Source organism: Quercus robur, chromosome 11, assembly GCF_932294415.1.
Source record: "Quercus robur chromosome 11, dhQueRobu3.1, whole genome shotgun sequence".
NCBI classification, from domain to species: Eukaryota; Viridiplantae; Streptophyta; class Magnoliopsida; order Fagales; family Fagaceae; genus Quercus; species Quercus robur.
The window spans coordinates 26,867,100-26,882,589 of NC_065544.1; the positions used below are offsets into that span (position 1 = coordinate 26,867,100).

Genomic DNA, 15,490 nt, shown 5'->3' on the forward strand with positions numbered 1-15,490 from the left:
ATAATTATAGGACCGCCCACTGCGAAGTAAAGCTACGACCATATATTGGCGGCATTGGCCTACCACCTTTAATCCAAAACTCACCATTTGTCGTATAAGCAAGTTGCGATAGAAATTAAGCAAGTTGTGATAGAAATTATGATTCTAATATTTTTGTTCACATTATTTTTGTCACAACTGTACTACATGGTTGATTGTAAGTGATGATAAAACAATTGTAAGTTAATGTGAAAACAACAAATTACTAATCAAAATCTATCACATAAGACGGTTGTGATAAAGGGTGTGTGAGAGTTTGTGGTCTTAGAATAATACAAACATGTCTAGCAATTGTACTAAGTAAAAAAAGTTTGCTTTTGATCCTTAAAATTTTGAATGTAGTCTATTTTCATTAGTAATCTAATCATTTAGTATCCATTTTATATATATATATGTTTATGAAAAATTAGTTTTATCGTGGAATATAAGAATAATATTATTATAAGTAGAAAAATATATTATGGACCGATTAGATTACTAACGGAAAAAGATAGTAGAGTATGTATAAAAGCAAAATCAAATTTGAATAGTAAAAAAAAATTGAAATGTAAAGGGTTAAAATGAAAAGTCCAAAAGTGTTAGGCTACTCTTGTTTCAATGTAAAATATTTTCTTCGAAGTTTTTGGTGTGACTTAAAATATCTCTCTCAACCGCAATTTTGACTACGTTTAACAATATGTAAAATATTTTCCAAGTGTAAAATATTTTCAAGTTGAAAATATTTTTCAGAAAGAAAAACATTTTTAGATGTTTGGTTGCATTCCAAAAAATGCTTTGGAAAATATTTTCTGGTGTTTAGTTTGTGTTCTTAAAAATACTATACAAACACATTTTTATCAGATTTCTCACATTTTCCCAAGATCCAAACAAATATTATTATAGAAAATCTCAATATATAAACACAAAAAGAAACAAAAATCAAAACAAAAGAATCAAAATCACATGAGAGAGAGAGAGAGAGAGAGAGAGAGAGAGAGGAGAACACTTACAATGAAGCACGGAGAGAGCAAGAGCCACCGGAAAAAGGATCGGACCACCGTGTCGACCTAGTGAATAACTCACCCCAGAGCCAATCAGACCACCGTGAGCAGTGCAATGTTGGTAAGTTGTACAGGTAGTGAGGAGTGCAATGATTGTGTTTTGGATGGTGATTTGGGACGCCCTACTAGTTACAGGACACTAGAGGGAAACAGGATACCTGTACGGGGACAGGGATAGGAAAGCTCCATTGGGGTTGAAGGAATAGACACGTCCTAGAACCTCAGAGAGCGACCTAAACCTTCTCTTTCTTGTAACTTGTAAGTTTTGTCCAAATTCAAATGAGTAGGACCTACCTTGACAGACAAATTCAAGAGATATTTAAAAATGTTGTAATGTAATACTTATTCTAAATCAGTTGACTAGGCTTAATTTTTTTTTTAGTTTTACTAGTTATTTTTGTTGTTGGGCTAAATTTTTTGGGCTTGTGTATTTTGTTTTAGATTTTACATCTATACATTTTTTATGGTCTTTAAAATTAGGAAATTACTTGAGCTACAAACTTTTTTACAAATTGCTAATGTAATGAATGATTATTGGTAAGTAAAAAAAATTATGTAAGTGGTGGGTCTAAATGTGAACTAATAAGAATTTGTTACTTCAACAATTTATAAAAATGTTATAGAAAAGTTTGTGATTATAGTATTACTCTTAAAAGAATCAATTATATTGATAAGGGGAGTAAAGTGTTATTTTATAGAAAACAATTGTTAAAATTAATACCCACATATAATAATATTAAAAAAATAAAAATAAAATAACTTGAGGGGACCACTGCCCCCAAGTTCCACAGTGGGGGCAATGGTCCCCTTAAGTTTTTAAGCTACCGAGCAAACTTGGTAAACCTACAAAATGAAGGAAAAATTAAATTAAACAAACTAGTACTAGCAGAAACAGACTTAGGATTTTAAGCTAATGGGGGCCGAAGTATAATAAATAAATAAATAACTCTAAATAGGCATCCATATAGTATTAAAAAATTATAAATACACAAAATTGTTGTTTCTAAATACATTAAGATGCAAGCATTTACCAACAAAGACAAAACAAAAACAAAATAATGTTTTTTTTTAATACTAGGTTGGCTAGGATTTTTTTTTTTTTTTTGGTTGAAGTTAGAGCATTACAGTAGTGGTGCTAAAAATTTTAGCTTTTAGCACATTAAAAAGTTACTTTATCTATTTTACCACCTCACTTTATAATACACCCGATATCAAATGTTCTATTTTTTTATCACTTCATTTAAAATAATATAAAAAAACTCATTAAAATAATAAAGAAAGAGAGAGAATTTGAGTTTTTTAATTAAAGGAAGAGATATAACCTTAATAAAATATTGTATTTTATTTTTAACAATTTGTTATAATCAACTGGTAGTTTACTGTAGTTGTAAAAAATTTAGCTTTAACTTCTCCAATAATACATGATTTTTTGGTTCTTTGGTGGTAAAATAGTTTTTTTTTTTTTGCTAGAATACACCATTGTAAATGTTTTTATTATTTTTGTTAAGTTTTTGGGTTGGATAGTTGCTATTTGGGTGAAACTAGTTAGGCTTATTGAGGAGAAGGGGGACTAAGGTTTTGAAAGGGGGCCAACTACAAAAATTAAATATATAATAACTAAAAAAAAAAAAAAAAAATTGGACCCAAGGGGGACTCGGGCCCCCTGGGCCTCACCTAGGTCCATCCTTGAGTACTAGTGATGCAGGTTCCAATTAGCTTAGTTAATAAAAAATTGTGTCATTATCATAAGCTCAAATCATACTATATTTATGTAGATTAAAAATATATATCTATACTAATGGCAAGTGATGACCTCATATTCTATTGGTATTCTCATCATATTCCAATGGTATTCCTATCAATGTATCAATGGAAGGAGAAAATTTATTTGAGGTGTAGTTAACCTTAATCTTATAATCTTATATAGAAATGAAACATGTATATATCTATTATAAATTGAATTCAATTATTTTATATTTAAAAAAAGTATAAATATTACAAAACTACAAGTTTAAGGAAGCAAAATTGTAAATCATTATCATTTATATATAAAATAATTTGAAGAATATTATATGTAAAAGAATATTTTATGTTTTTATTTTTATTTTATATAAGAAAAATACAAATATGGAAATTAGAGATGGCACTGCATAGGAGCTGCATTACATGCAGAGATGCTTGCCAGGATTGCACTACCTGCATTGTTGACTAGCCAAAGAGGCGTGACAATAGACTCCAAATCATTGTAACAAACCTTGTATTATAGTCGTAGTCAATAAGAGTCCAACACTTGTAAAAGGAACCAACCCCCTACCTTCATAAAGCCAGAACAACTTATAAGAGAGCTTGTTAGCTTGTATCATTTTAAAGCAATATAGTGCCTCGAAGTAGAGTTCATTTCTCTCTAAGGGTTAAAAAACCAATGGTTTTTCAACCCTTATCCCTTCCAAAGGATCACCAATTGGTTTTTCAAGTTACAGGCCTTGATTTCGGTGAAAATTTTGGGAACTTGACGTTTTTCATGAGTTTTAGGTGCTGCAAAAAATGTCCCTAACCCACTCCATAGCACACATGACTTGGGCTCAAATATGATGTAAAAAGGTCAACTCAGACCCTTTAAACCACATTCCTTCAAATTTTCTTATGTCACATGAGCTGAAACCATGCTTAAAAGATTAAAATAAATAGTAATACATAAATTGGCTGACAAGAAGGGCTGAATTGTACTTATAAAAAACATGTTACAAAACCAACCATGAACAAAGTCACATGATGATTTACTTGGACTACTGTATCATAAGTGAGCGGACAAGTCAAAAAAAATATCATTAATTCCACCTATTTATGGAATTTGTCATCTGGAATAAGTTTTTGCCCAAGACAAGTCTTGCAGGTGAGATTTCATATCGCTGATTGCTCTTGTTTTTTTTTTTTTTTTTTTTTTTTTTTTTTTTTCGTAAAACACGAAAGTTCCATCTTGATTGAGGAAGCTGTTAAAGACTTCGTTAATTACTTTGATTGGGATCGTAGACTTTATTACCACTATCGTGTTCTTAAAGTTTGTAATCCCTTGTCTCTATATATTACTCAAGTCAATACCATGTAAAGTCGAATTTTGGAAAAACTCCGAAAAAGATGGAGTTGATAGGAACAACTCATAAAATTTGAACAAATACAAATTTTCTATTTCACGTTTTGTGTTCCTTGTCTCTATATATTAGTCAAGTCAATACCATGTAAAGTCGAATTTTGGAAAAACTCCGAAAAAGATGGAGTTGATAGGAACAACTTATAAAATTTGAACAAATACAAATTTTCTATTTCACGTTTTGTGTTCCATTTTATACTTAACTAATCATAATTTATCATATATTTATTTTATTTTACTTATAAAATAATCAAATTTTAAATAAATAAAATTAAACACATGACAAATTGTGAATAATTGAACATAAAGTGAAAAAGTAGAGTACAGAATTTGTATTTAGTAGCTTATAAATTAATTTATTCTACCTTGTCTCTGTTTATATAATTTATTGGTCAGTTTATTTTTTAAGTTAGTTTTTGACTCATTTTTTAATTAGGGTTGTCAAGGACAAGTTTTTAATACTTTATGTACATAAGTTCAAGTGATTTTTAATCAAATTAATTAAATTAATAATTAGATTAGACCAAATAATTTATGTAACAAAAAGGTCTCAAAAACACTCATGTTAAGAGAGAGGAGTTTCTCAAAAAAAAAAAAAAAAAAATTTAAAGAGAGGGTAATAAAATTGCTCACTATTTAACTAAATTAGCAATTAATTTTTTGAACAATATAATATAAATGGAAGATGTTTCACCATAAAGTTCCTCTTTTGTTAAGCTGATTTGTCCATCGTTTTAGAATTAAAAAATTCAATGTCTTCTTTCTAAAGAAAAAAATTTTATGTAACATGACATGTTGCGGTGGCAGAATCACTAGACCATTAATGGTGTGGGTAAAAATGTTCTTTTACCTAAAAGGTCCTGGGCCCATCTGACCATCCACGTGGCATGATATCATCAGTTCATGTGTCTCACAAATACCATGAGATCACAAGGGTGAAACCGTCAAAGTAATAAGTGTAGACCAAGTTGAAGGCATGACTAGGAACAACACAAAAGAAGGCCAAGTACAACGTACCTAACAGAAAATGGCATAGACAAACAAAAATGTTAAGCATCGACCAACATGAGAAATCAAGTAGCTATTTAGTAATATTGTTTGTATTTTTTAAAAATACGTGTAAATAAAAAAAATGTATAAAAATAAATATAATGTTGTTTAAAAACTAAAAATTGATACTTCAATTATAATGGAGAAGTCATTCAGGTATGGGCTAAACTTTATGAGTTGTGCTCTCCCTTACAAGCTGAGGTTGCAACTATTCTATGGGTTTTTCAAATTGCTCTTGAGAAAAAATTGGGTAGAATTATTGTGGAAAGGGATGCAAAAATTCATAGCCACTCTCTAGCGCCTATGAGTTCAAAGGAAAAGCAGGTACACTGGTCCATCTCCACCTTCATTAGAATTAGTTTAGAAATTAGTAAGAGTTTTTTGAGTTGTAATTTTTGTTGGATTAGTAGAGACTGTAGTGGTGTAGCTCATGTTTCTGCTAAGTTAGCTAGTAGTCTTAGAAAGTCTTTTTCTTGTAATTGTCCAACCTCCCTGCTATTATTGTTGATATTTGCAGGGCTGATTGTTCTTCTGTTGTTCCTTAGTTTTTGTTCCTTTAATGAAAGTCCTGATTATCAAAAAAAAAAAAAAAATCCTATAAGCTGCATTGGTACAATACAAACAAGTTTGTATTTTGTTAGTAATGCTTTTGGTTTATTTCTACTGTCACTGCTCATTGGTAATGCTTTTGATTTAAATTTTTATTTTGTTAATTGTGAGTTTTGCTTGGTTAACTTAGAAGCTAGCTCATTCTGCTGTTAGATTTTCTGTTGCTTTTAAAACTAGCCTTTCTATTTTGTTGCTCTTAAAGCTAGTTTTTCTTGTATAATTGCAATCTGCTTTTTGCTGTTTTAGAAGGACGCAGGTGCGATGTCGTACTGCTTTTTAATTCTTATTGAAATTGCATTTTATAATATATATATATTCTCTAATCACACGTCCTGTATTTAATGATTTACATATGAACATTATTTGAATCCTTTTTTTTTTTTAATAATTTACTAATAGTACAAATGACCAAGATTTGTGATTAAATCAACTATAAATCCCTAATATGTGAGGAAAAAAAAGTAAAATAAGAAAGGAGTCAAGGCTTGGGAGGATCATGAATTAATTTGTTTGAATATTGGAAGCGTTGATTGCGCGCTAATTTGTTATACTACCCATACAAACAACATTAAATAATTAATGGGTTGGTGGCTATTAGCTAACAAAGGATGGCCAGGTGTAAGAAACTAATTAATTAAGCATGCAAGACATGTTGATTTACGTAGAAAAGCCTTTGGAAGAGATAAGGGTTGAAAACAAGGTTATCAATTCTGTACCGGACCGGCTGTACCGGTCGGAATATACCATACCGATCAGTAATTCGGTACACTCAACCCTCTTGTTTCGTACCGGAAAAAATGCCGGCCGTACCAGCCTCGTACCGGCCAATTTCGAGCAATACCGGCCGGTACCGGGCGTACCAGCCAGTACAGAAAAAAGTTTTTTTTTTTTTTTTTTTTTTTAAGTTTTGTAATTTTTGAATTTTTGTTACGACAGAATGGTAACTTATTTGTATTAATTTATTAGTATTATTTGTTTTCTTAGTATGCAATGGTAACTTTTAAGCTTTTTATTTTATTTTTTTATTTTTTTCCCTTTTAATCAATATATATATATATATATATATAAAACCGAAACCTCTGAAGCTCCTACAATTTTCCACATCAGCATTTAATTTTTATTTTTCTTTTATTTTTTAAATTTCAATTTTTTTTTCCAATCTTATGCGACTACTCTCTCTAACCTATACCGTCCCTAGAGACGTAGAGCTATATAAAGTGGCAAAGAACCATAGAGACTCATGGTAGTACCGTCCATCGTTATATCAAACTCTTCTAGAATTCTAATTAGCCAAAAAAAAAAAAAAAAAAAAAAAAAGCAAAAAAACCTCTTTAGTTATAGGTTCTTTGGCTATACGCATTCTTAAAACCCAAAACCCTAACCTTTGAGCTCTTTCTCTCTGCTTTCTCTCTTTATTCCTCAAACCAATTTTTTTTTTTTAAAATTACATGAAGAAGAGAGCTTCTCTTCAGTTTTGGGGCTACGTACAGGTTAAGGACTTTGGAAATTAATATGGTATTCCAAATAAATAGCTTTGTGTTGCAGAGTTCCATGATAGCAACAAACTAAGACCTTCAACATATTTCTTCAATATATGCAGATTCTTGCCAGGATTGTAACAGGTTAGTGCAGTACTGAATTTATTAGAGTTATAGCTGTTGAATTATCGTGATAATTGGAAATTAATATGGTATTCCAAATAAATAGCTTTGTGTTGCTTTCGATTCCAAACACAGCAGTAAAAGTTATTCATAGCAGAGTTCCATGATAGCTATGAGCAACAAACTAAGACCTTCAACATATTTCTTCAATATATGCAGATTCTTGCCAGGATTGTAACAGGTTAGTGCAGTATTGAATTTACAATATGGAATTTATGTTGGTTGAAACTTGGATTCTTATTGTTGTTAATTGTTCTGCTAACAGGGAGCATTTTAATTTTCTTGGTAGGATTGCAAAAATGTCTTTCAATCATGATATTCCATCGGCTAATAATGGTATGGGGTAGAGGCTTTTATCAACATTTTTTAGCACTGCTCAACAAGTGAAATGGAGAAATTCTTATGCATTTGTTGGGCAATCTGGAAAAACAAAAATAGTTGGGTACATGTGGGGTGTGGGGAAATGCCAGATTAGGTGAAATCTTCAGTTGAGTTATCATTCAATAACTTAGTTCCAAATTAGGCTCAGCAGGTAGAGGTACAATCTCGGCCTGGTGTAGGTTGGGTTCCACCATCTTTTGGGGTAGTATAAACTGAAAGTGGAATTGGGATAGCTATTTGCGACTGTGAGGGTAATCTTATGGCAGCTATGCGTGATAGAATAGATGACATATTTTAGGTGGAAGGGATTGAAGCTATGGCAATGGAAGTAGGTGGAAGGGATTGAAGCTATGGCAATGGAAGTGAGGCTATAGTCATGACATTTAGGTTTTGTTATTTTGGGTTAATTTTTTTAATTTAGTTATTTGGGTTATTGGTTTTAATTAAGGTTGAATGAAAGGTTGAATGATGAGAAAAGCAGAGCATGATAGAAGACATCTACAACACTAAGAAGCAAAAAAGGTGGAGATATAATTGAAAGGGTTTTTTGGTGTTGGTTTGATAGTCTCCCTCAAATGTGTGGGACTCTTTGATGGTGAGCATGCTTAGATTGGAGGATTTTGTGTTGATAAAGGAATTTGGGTTAGGGAATGGTGGCAAACCTATGTGTTTTAGTTTTTTTTTTTTAATGGTTTTTGCTTTGTTTCTTAGATTTAGATGGTTTATCCTTGATCACCATTCTGTATTTGAAGCTAGAATGTTGTAGTGTAGTCATTTGACAAATGCAAATTAATTGTTGTTTAATTTTGTTGCTTTAAATTTAAAGGTGTTAAAATCTGTTGAATAAGTTTTAATGATCATTGCAATAGAATAAATGCTTTCTAAATCAAACGACTACAAGATTGTGCTTTATGTTAAATGCAGGTTGGTACTGAAGACATATAGAAACAAAGGAAAATTGAAAATCTACATACTGATGCTTTTGTAATTACTCATTTGAAATTCAAACCGGTTTCAAAAATATAGTTCTGGTTTAGAGCATTTTCTGTCTTCACTAATTGTGTTTTGTTTCCATGTACCTGTTTTTAAAATTTGGTTTGTTTCCATGTACCTGTTTTTAAAATACATGTAAATTTGGTCAAATATTAATTTTTACGCCTCACAGGGCTTTGAGGAGTACACAAATTTGATTTTGGAAGATGTTGGAAAAGTCAACATCAAGAGGGAGAGCAAAAAACTTTAGGTGGGTTCATTTTCTTATTTTCCTTTATTTTTAATCTCAGAAATGTGCATACTCTAAATGTGGTACATCTATTTTGTTATTTGTCGATTACATATCAAAAAAAATGTACAGGGTAGATTCTTCTTAAGAGATGCAACACAACAGCCATCCCTCTTTCTTTCTCTCTCTCTCTCTCTCAATAGTGGAAATAATGATTTCAGAAATCATGTAAATTGGCATTATGTTGCCTTTTCAATCCCATTGAGGTCTAGCATCTTTGTTTACTGGCAATGTTAGAATTTAGATACATCTTGGACATAAAAAAAGATTAATGTAATTTATGAAAGATATTTGATTGAATGAGTATGGAATTAACTATATTTGTGTAATTAATTGTATTGGAGTGTACTTATATCAGTTATATATTTTCTAAATATGATCTTATGATATCTCATTGTATGTTATAGATTTTATTGGTTTGATGTATAATTTATACCATGATATCAATTTTTTTTTTTTTTTTTTTCATATTAGGGAAGTTATTAATAGCTTTCCCGTGCATCGCACGGGTTAGCGACTAGTTGATACTAAAGTCTAAAACCATGAATAATTAGTTCTGAATTGAGGAAATGTTTTATGGTAAACTTTTATATTTATTATAATATATATATACACAAACACATACATACATATATATATATATTTATATTTATAAATATAAAAAATAGCGGTAAACCCGAAACGGTACACCGGTATTGACCGGTATCCGAAATATATCGTACCGGTGGCCAAATCGGTACGGCCTCCGGTACGGTATTGACATCCTTGCCTGTAACTCTTGCTGAATATGGCTAAAGTTTCAAACAAACTATTTTTAGGTCATTGAAATTAAGCTAATTCCACGGCTGACTTTTGATGCATTCTACCACATAGAGAAGCTCTCTTGGGATTGCTAGGAATGTGTACCCAATCACATTTGGTCAATCATTTCCTAAATTATGAACAAAAACAGCTCATTCATATTTACCCAAAAAAATGTTTTTTTTTTTTTTTTTTTTTTTTTTTTTTTTTTTTTTTTTTGTTGAGAATGTAAACAGATGTAATCTAAGACTTCCCACTTGTTTGATAATATGGGGATCTCCCCTCAAAAAAAAAAAAAATAATAATAAAAAATAGGGATCAATAGTTTCACTCCTTATACTGAGACTGTCCCAAGCTTAATTTAAAATTCCCCAATCAGCTAAAACACATCCAATTTTTCTTCTTCCTTTGAAACCCTAACTTTAGAACAAAAGCCCATATGGAAGAGCAACACAATTTTGAGGCATAGGAGTGAAAATAGTGGTACCTATGAGTCTTCTCTCCCTCCCTCACCACCTTTCTCAAATTCCTCTTCCTAATGTATGTGCAAAACAGTTCCAAACTGAATGCATGCATATTTTCCATCTCTTTTTTATTTTGCACTTTGATTTCGTTCTAATGATAACCCACCTCTATTCATTGAATATTGGAATTTTGGACTTGAATCTCTCTAGTTACTAATCACACTTTAAAAAACTTGAGGGGAGTTTAGGGCTTAATCTATCATTTTTTACCATTGTCGCAAAAAAGTCCCTGACAAAATTAAATTAATATATATATATATATATATATATATATATATATATATATATATATATATAATAAGGTAAAGCTTAGAGAAAGTTCAATTAGAATTTCAATTTAGAGTCAAATTTATGCCATGTATCGTAAATTATTTATTTTTAGAGAAAGTTTTATTTCATAATTTTAGAATCAAACGTGGAACCACATTATAAATATTTATCCAAATAAGTTGTTTAATACAAAAACCAAAGAGTTTAGAATAAATGAATTGTAAAAATAAAAAAATTATAAAAAAAAAAAGTTCTTCACAACAACAAAAATTAAGAAGTAATAAATAAATGAAAATAAATAAATAAACATCGACAGTTTACATTTTATACCTAATAATATTCTTACAAGACTTTTTAAAGAGTTAACAAAATATAAAAATGGCTATCAATAATATTTAAATTTATATATATATATATATATAAGAATTATACTATACATCTTATTGTATATCTTTAAGTATATCCATGCATATGCATGAGGTTATAAGCTAGTTGTATACTAATAGCTTAATCCAAAGTTCCACCAAATAAAACTTTTTTCTCTAACCAAACATTTTCAAATATACATTGTTTTATTATACATTGTTTTATTATATGTAAACCATATGATTTTTTATTAATAATTTGATAATTACAACAATGAGGGAGGAGGGGAGAGTCTCTCTCTCTCTCTCTCTCTCTCTCTCTCTCTCTCTCTCTCTCTCTCTCTATATATATATATATATATATATTTCCGTATTTTACGAATGTTGCAATCAATTTATAGGCTTATGGCACTTATTCAATACTAACGAAAATTACTACCCATGAATTCATATAAATACTATTTGGGGGGGGGGGGGGGTAAAAGACCGGGAAGCCCATATCAATATCTACATTGGGCCAAGGGCTCATTCCAAGGAAGAACCCCTCCTCGAACATGGGAAGAACCCTCCTCGGCCAGGGATGTAGCCGAGGACAAAGGGAGCAGCCTATTACTGGTAGTGACACTCCAGGTCATTCCACAGAATAGGGTAAGTACTAAGACAAAAAAAGACAACGGGAAGAATGAAAATATCTAAGAGAAAGATGCCATAATTACGGTGCTCCGTACCTGACATAGCCATGCCTCTCTGCTTTTACAACCACTCCCAACAACTTTAGGGATGGGCAGATGGGACAAGGAGCAACGCAATGAACCGAAAAAGTTAGAGGAGGAAAGATGGGTATAAAAAGGATGGAAATGGAGGCAAATGGGGGACTACGAAATCGCTACCACTCAATGCGAAATGGAGAAGGCTCCTCGAATTGTGCCGAGGACCAATCTTCCTTGATAAACTCAGTTCATCTCAGCTTGATCGTAACAAACACCATATTAACTGTTATACATGTACTAAAGCCTAACTTTTCGACCCACTCTCTACAAATTTATTGTACTGAGTTCACTGGTCCAAGATGCCATACATCTTGGGCTTGGATTGAAAAACGAGACCCTACAAATACTATGGCCATTGTTGTCTTTATGGGAGTTCCAGAATCAATTGGGAGAGTGCAAGTCACTAACTTTCATTAAGAAATTAAACTTCTACACTTTTTTCCCCATTTACCAACCCATTTCCATCCACATAAATATCAGAGTAATAAGAAAATTAACTATTTATTAATTAATTAATAATAAAATTACACCAACAATCTCCCACTCATTTTAATATTAATATTGTACGGCACCGAGATCCTAGGCCCATACAGGCCCTGGGCCCAGTCCCATACAGGCCCTGGGCTCAGTCCCATACCGGCCTTGGGCACAGGCCCAGCAGAAAGGTCCAGTTATCCTACACCCTTCTTGAAACTGCCTTAACGTGAAAACACGTTTTGGGGTCTAAGTCCCAACAGACGATCAGTTTAACTTCCCCGGGCAAGTGAATTGGTCGTGTCCGGGAAAGTCATGACATGCGCGGGAAACTCCTGATGTGCACGGGTGACTGAGTTGCCGAACATATCCATCAAGGAAGAACCAAGTTCCAAGGTCATAAATGCTGCACCGCCCTCTCACCTAAAACATCCACTTTGACCGGATAATATTGGACCCTTAGTAGCACTAACGGTGGCTGTAATCATGATCTCCCCACTAACCTTGGCTATAAATAGAAGAAATTGGGGAGAAGAAGGGATGGAGAAAAATTGAGAGAAAACAGTCAAGGAGAGAGTATCAACTGAGTGTTGCTTTGAGTTTCTCTGCCGAGAACGACCCATTGTAGGAAATCCTTAAGCCCACTACAAATAAATTGTGAGCCCAAGTGACCTAAGGCCCAGAAGTCTTGTACTTGGTTCCTACAAATATAATAAAGTGTATTAGACAAAAATGGATCATTATGTCTCATTAAAGTGTGCTTTGAATTGAACTCCACTTAGTGAAACAATAATCTCTATTCCAAAGTCAATAATAGACTCAGACTTGAACTGTGATTGTCAAAAAAACAAAATTTATTGCTCACACATAAAAATTTGAGTGTAGTCATGAGCTTTTTTAAGCCAACACATTTTAACTTTGTGCCTAATCAGTCTCATGAGTGCTCTATATTACAAAATGAATTTTTAGTAACGAATTTTAGTGAAGAAATTTTTTTCATCACGAAAAAGTTAACATATAGCGACAAAATATAACTTTCATCTCCAATTAGGAGTATTTTAAAATAAAATATTATTGAGTTCAAAAATGTCGCTCAAGCAAGATTCATAATTTTGTAATGTGCAAGGAACTAAGACATGGATTACAGTGTACTTAAAGTATGGACTACGAATTATGAAATAGACTTTTAATCAACAATTAATATAGCCCAAAAAAAAATATGGACACATAAGAATACTTATTTAAATTAACCTAAATCCAATACAAATAATATCGCAATACTCCTCAATTGCTCAGTAATTACTCCTTAATTGCTCAGTAATTAAGTTACTCTACTCTTAAAAAGATTCAACTTTAAGGACTCCACTCAGCCCAGCCAATGTAAAGAGGAAGATTATCAAAAAGGAAGTTTACTGAGATCAAGGAGGGAAAAGTTACAGATGAGAGGTCACTTTAAGGGTTACAAAGTAGTGCAATGATTTCTTTTGGTTTGGTTAAAGATCCAAATAAAAATGGGCTCAGGTCTTAGTTGCATATGTGTTAAGTTGTTATAACTTTTTTTTTTTTTTTTTTGAGAATCAAGTTGTTATAACTTAGAGCATCTCCAACAGTCAATATAAAGCTATTTTTGGACCACCAAATGCTACTGTTCACGTTCCAGCCGCCTCTGTAAACACACAAATTCTCTAAAAAAAATTTTGGAGTTGCTACAATAATTCTCTTAATTTAGAGAATAATGCAGCAACTCCAAAACATTATTTTATCTTAAAAAAATACCTGGTTGAATAAAAAAATATTCTTTCTCTTTCCTCCTCTCTTCCTTGTTCATCTGTCTCTCTCTCAAACGGTAAAACAATCAAAACACAAACACAATAACAGATCAAGAACAGGGAAAAATACAAATTTAATTAGAAGAAAAATATAAAATCAAAACAAAAACAACAGATCAAGGGCATGAAAGCCTATCTAAGCTCCATTGTAACAACAAAGTGAATCAGAACAAGATAAAAATTAAAATTAAAAAAAAAAAAAAAAAAAGATAGACGAAGGCCATGTCGGCTGTGTGTGTGTGTGTGTGTGTGTGTGTGTGAAGTAGAAATAGAAAAAGTAAAAAAAGAGAGAAAGAGAGAGCTGAAGAAATGATCCGGAATGAACTAGAAGAGAAAGAAAAAGAAGGTAGATAAAGGAAAGGAGTGGGATACGTGGATGGTGGAGAAAAAACCAAGAGAAAAAAAAAAAAAAAAAAAAAAAAAAAGAAGAAATGTGTCTAGATGGTGTGAAGGGAAAAATAATATAAAAAATAAGAAATTGCAATTAAGAAATGCTACCACAATATTTTCATAATAAATTTTAAGTAACAGATTGTTATTATATAATATTGGCAAGTAAAAAAAATAATTTCAGTAGTGAGTTCAAATTAGAACTAATAACAACTTTCCACATAAATTTTGTTGTGAAATTATTGCGTAAAATGTTGTGAATATAACACTTCTCATTGAAAAATATAATTGTTAAAAAAAAAATAAATGATGATTAAAAAAAAGAATAAACAATGAATGAAGAAATAATATTTAAATGAGATAAAGAATGTGATAGAGAATCTGTTGAAAAGTGTATTAGAAAAAGTGGATAGGTAAAAACTAAATATCACTGTTCATTCTTCAAACAGTACAAAAAATTTGAAGAAGTTGCTGGAGATGCTCTTATACCGTTAAAAAAGTCATCATTGCACTAAATTTGTTTTAGCGGAGAATCATTGCACTATTAGATACTCCATAAATAAATAAATAAAACTAACAAAAGTGGATGGAGGATCAATATCCATTCTTTTAAAACTTTGGATGATTAATTATTTGAAACTTCATGGACTAAATTATTTCAAAAAAAAAAAAAAACTCAAGACTTTATGAGGAAAATGTGCACTTCCATTGAAGTTGAATTTTTAGATATTAATATAAACCATATGAAACATTTTCTCCACTTGTGTGTTTATTTGTGAATACCATACTGTCGATAAAAACTTGCTAATGCTATGTGTTCCATGTAGTTCCCAAAGTGATATGTTTTAGGACAAAAA

General features: G+C 31.3%; 1 long non-coding RNA gene across 2 annotated transcripts; it reads left to right on the plus strand.

Moving 5' to 3' along the window:
- Positions 1–7,022: 7,022 nt before the first annotated feature.
- LOC126706380 (uncharacterized) lies at positions 7,023–9,543 on the plus strand. 2 transcript variants are annotated; one of them, XR_007648573.1, is made up of 4 exons: positions 7,023–7,508; positions 7,623–7,728; positions 9,094–9,171; positions 9,283–9,543. It is a non-coding gene; the product is annotated as an uncharacterized LOC126706380 (long non-coding RNA). The 2 variants fall into 2 exon arrangements; XR_007648572.1 differs by having other exon boundaries at positions 9,094–9,543.
- Positions 9,544–15,490: the final 5,947 nt, after the last annotated feature.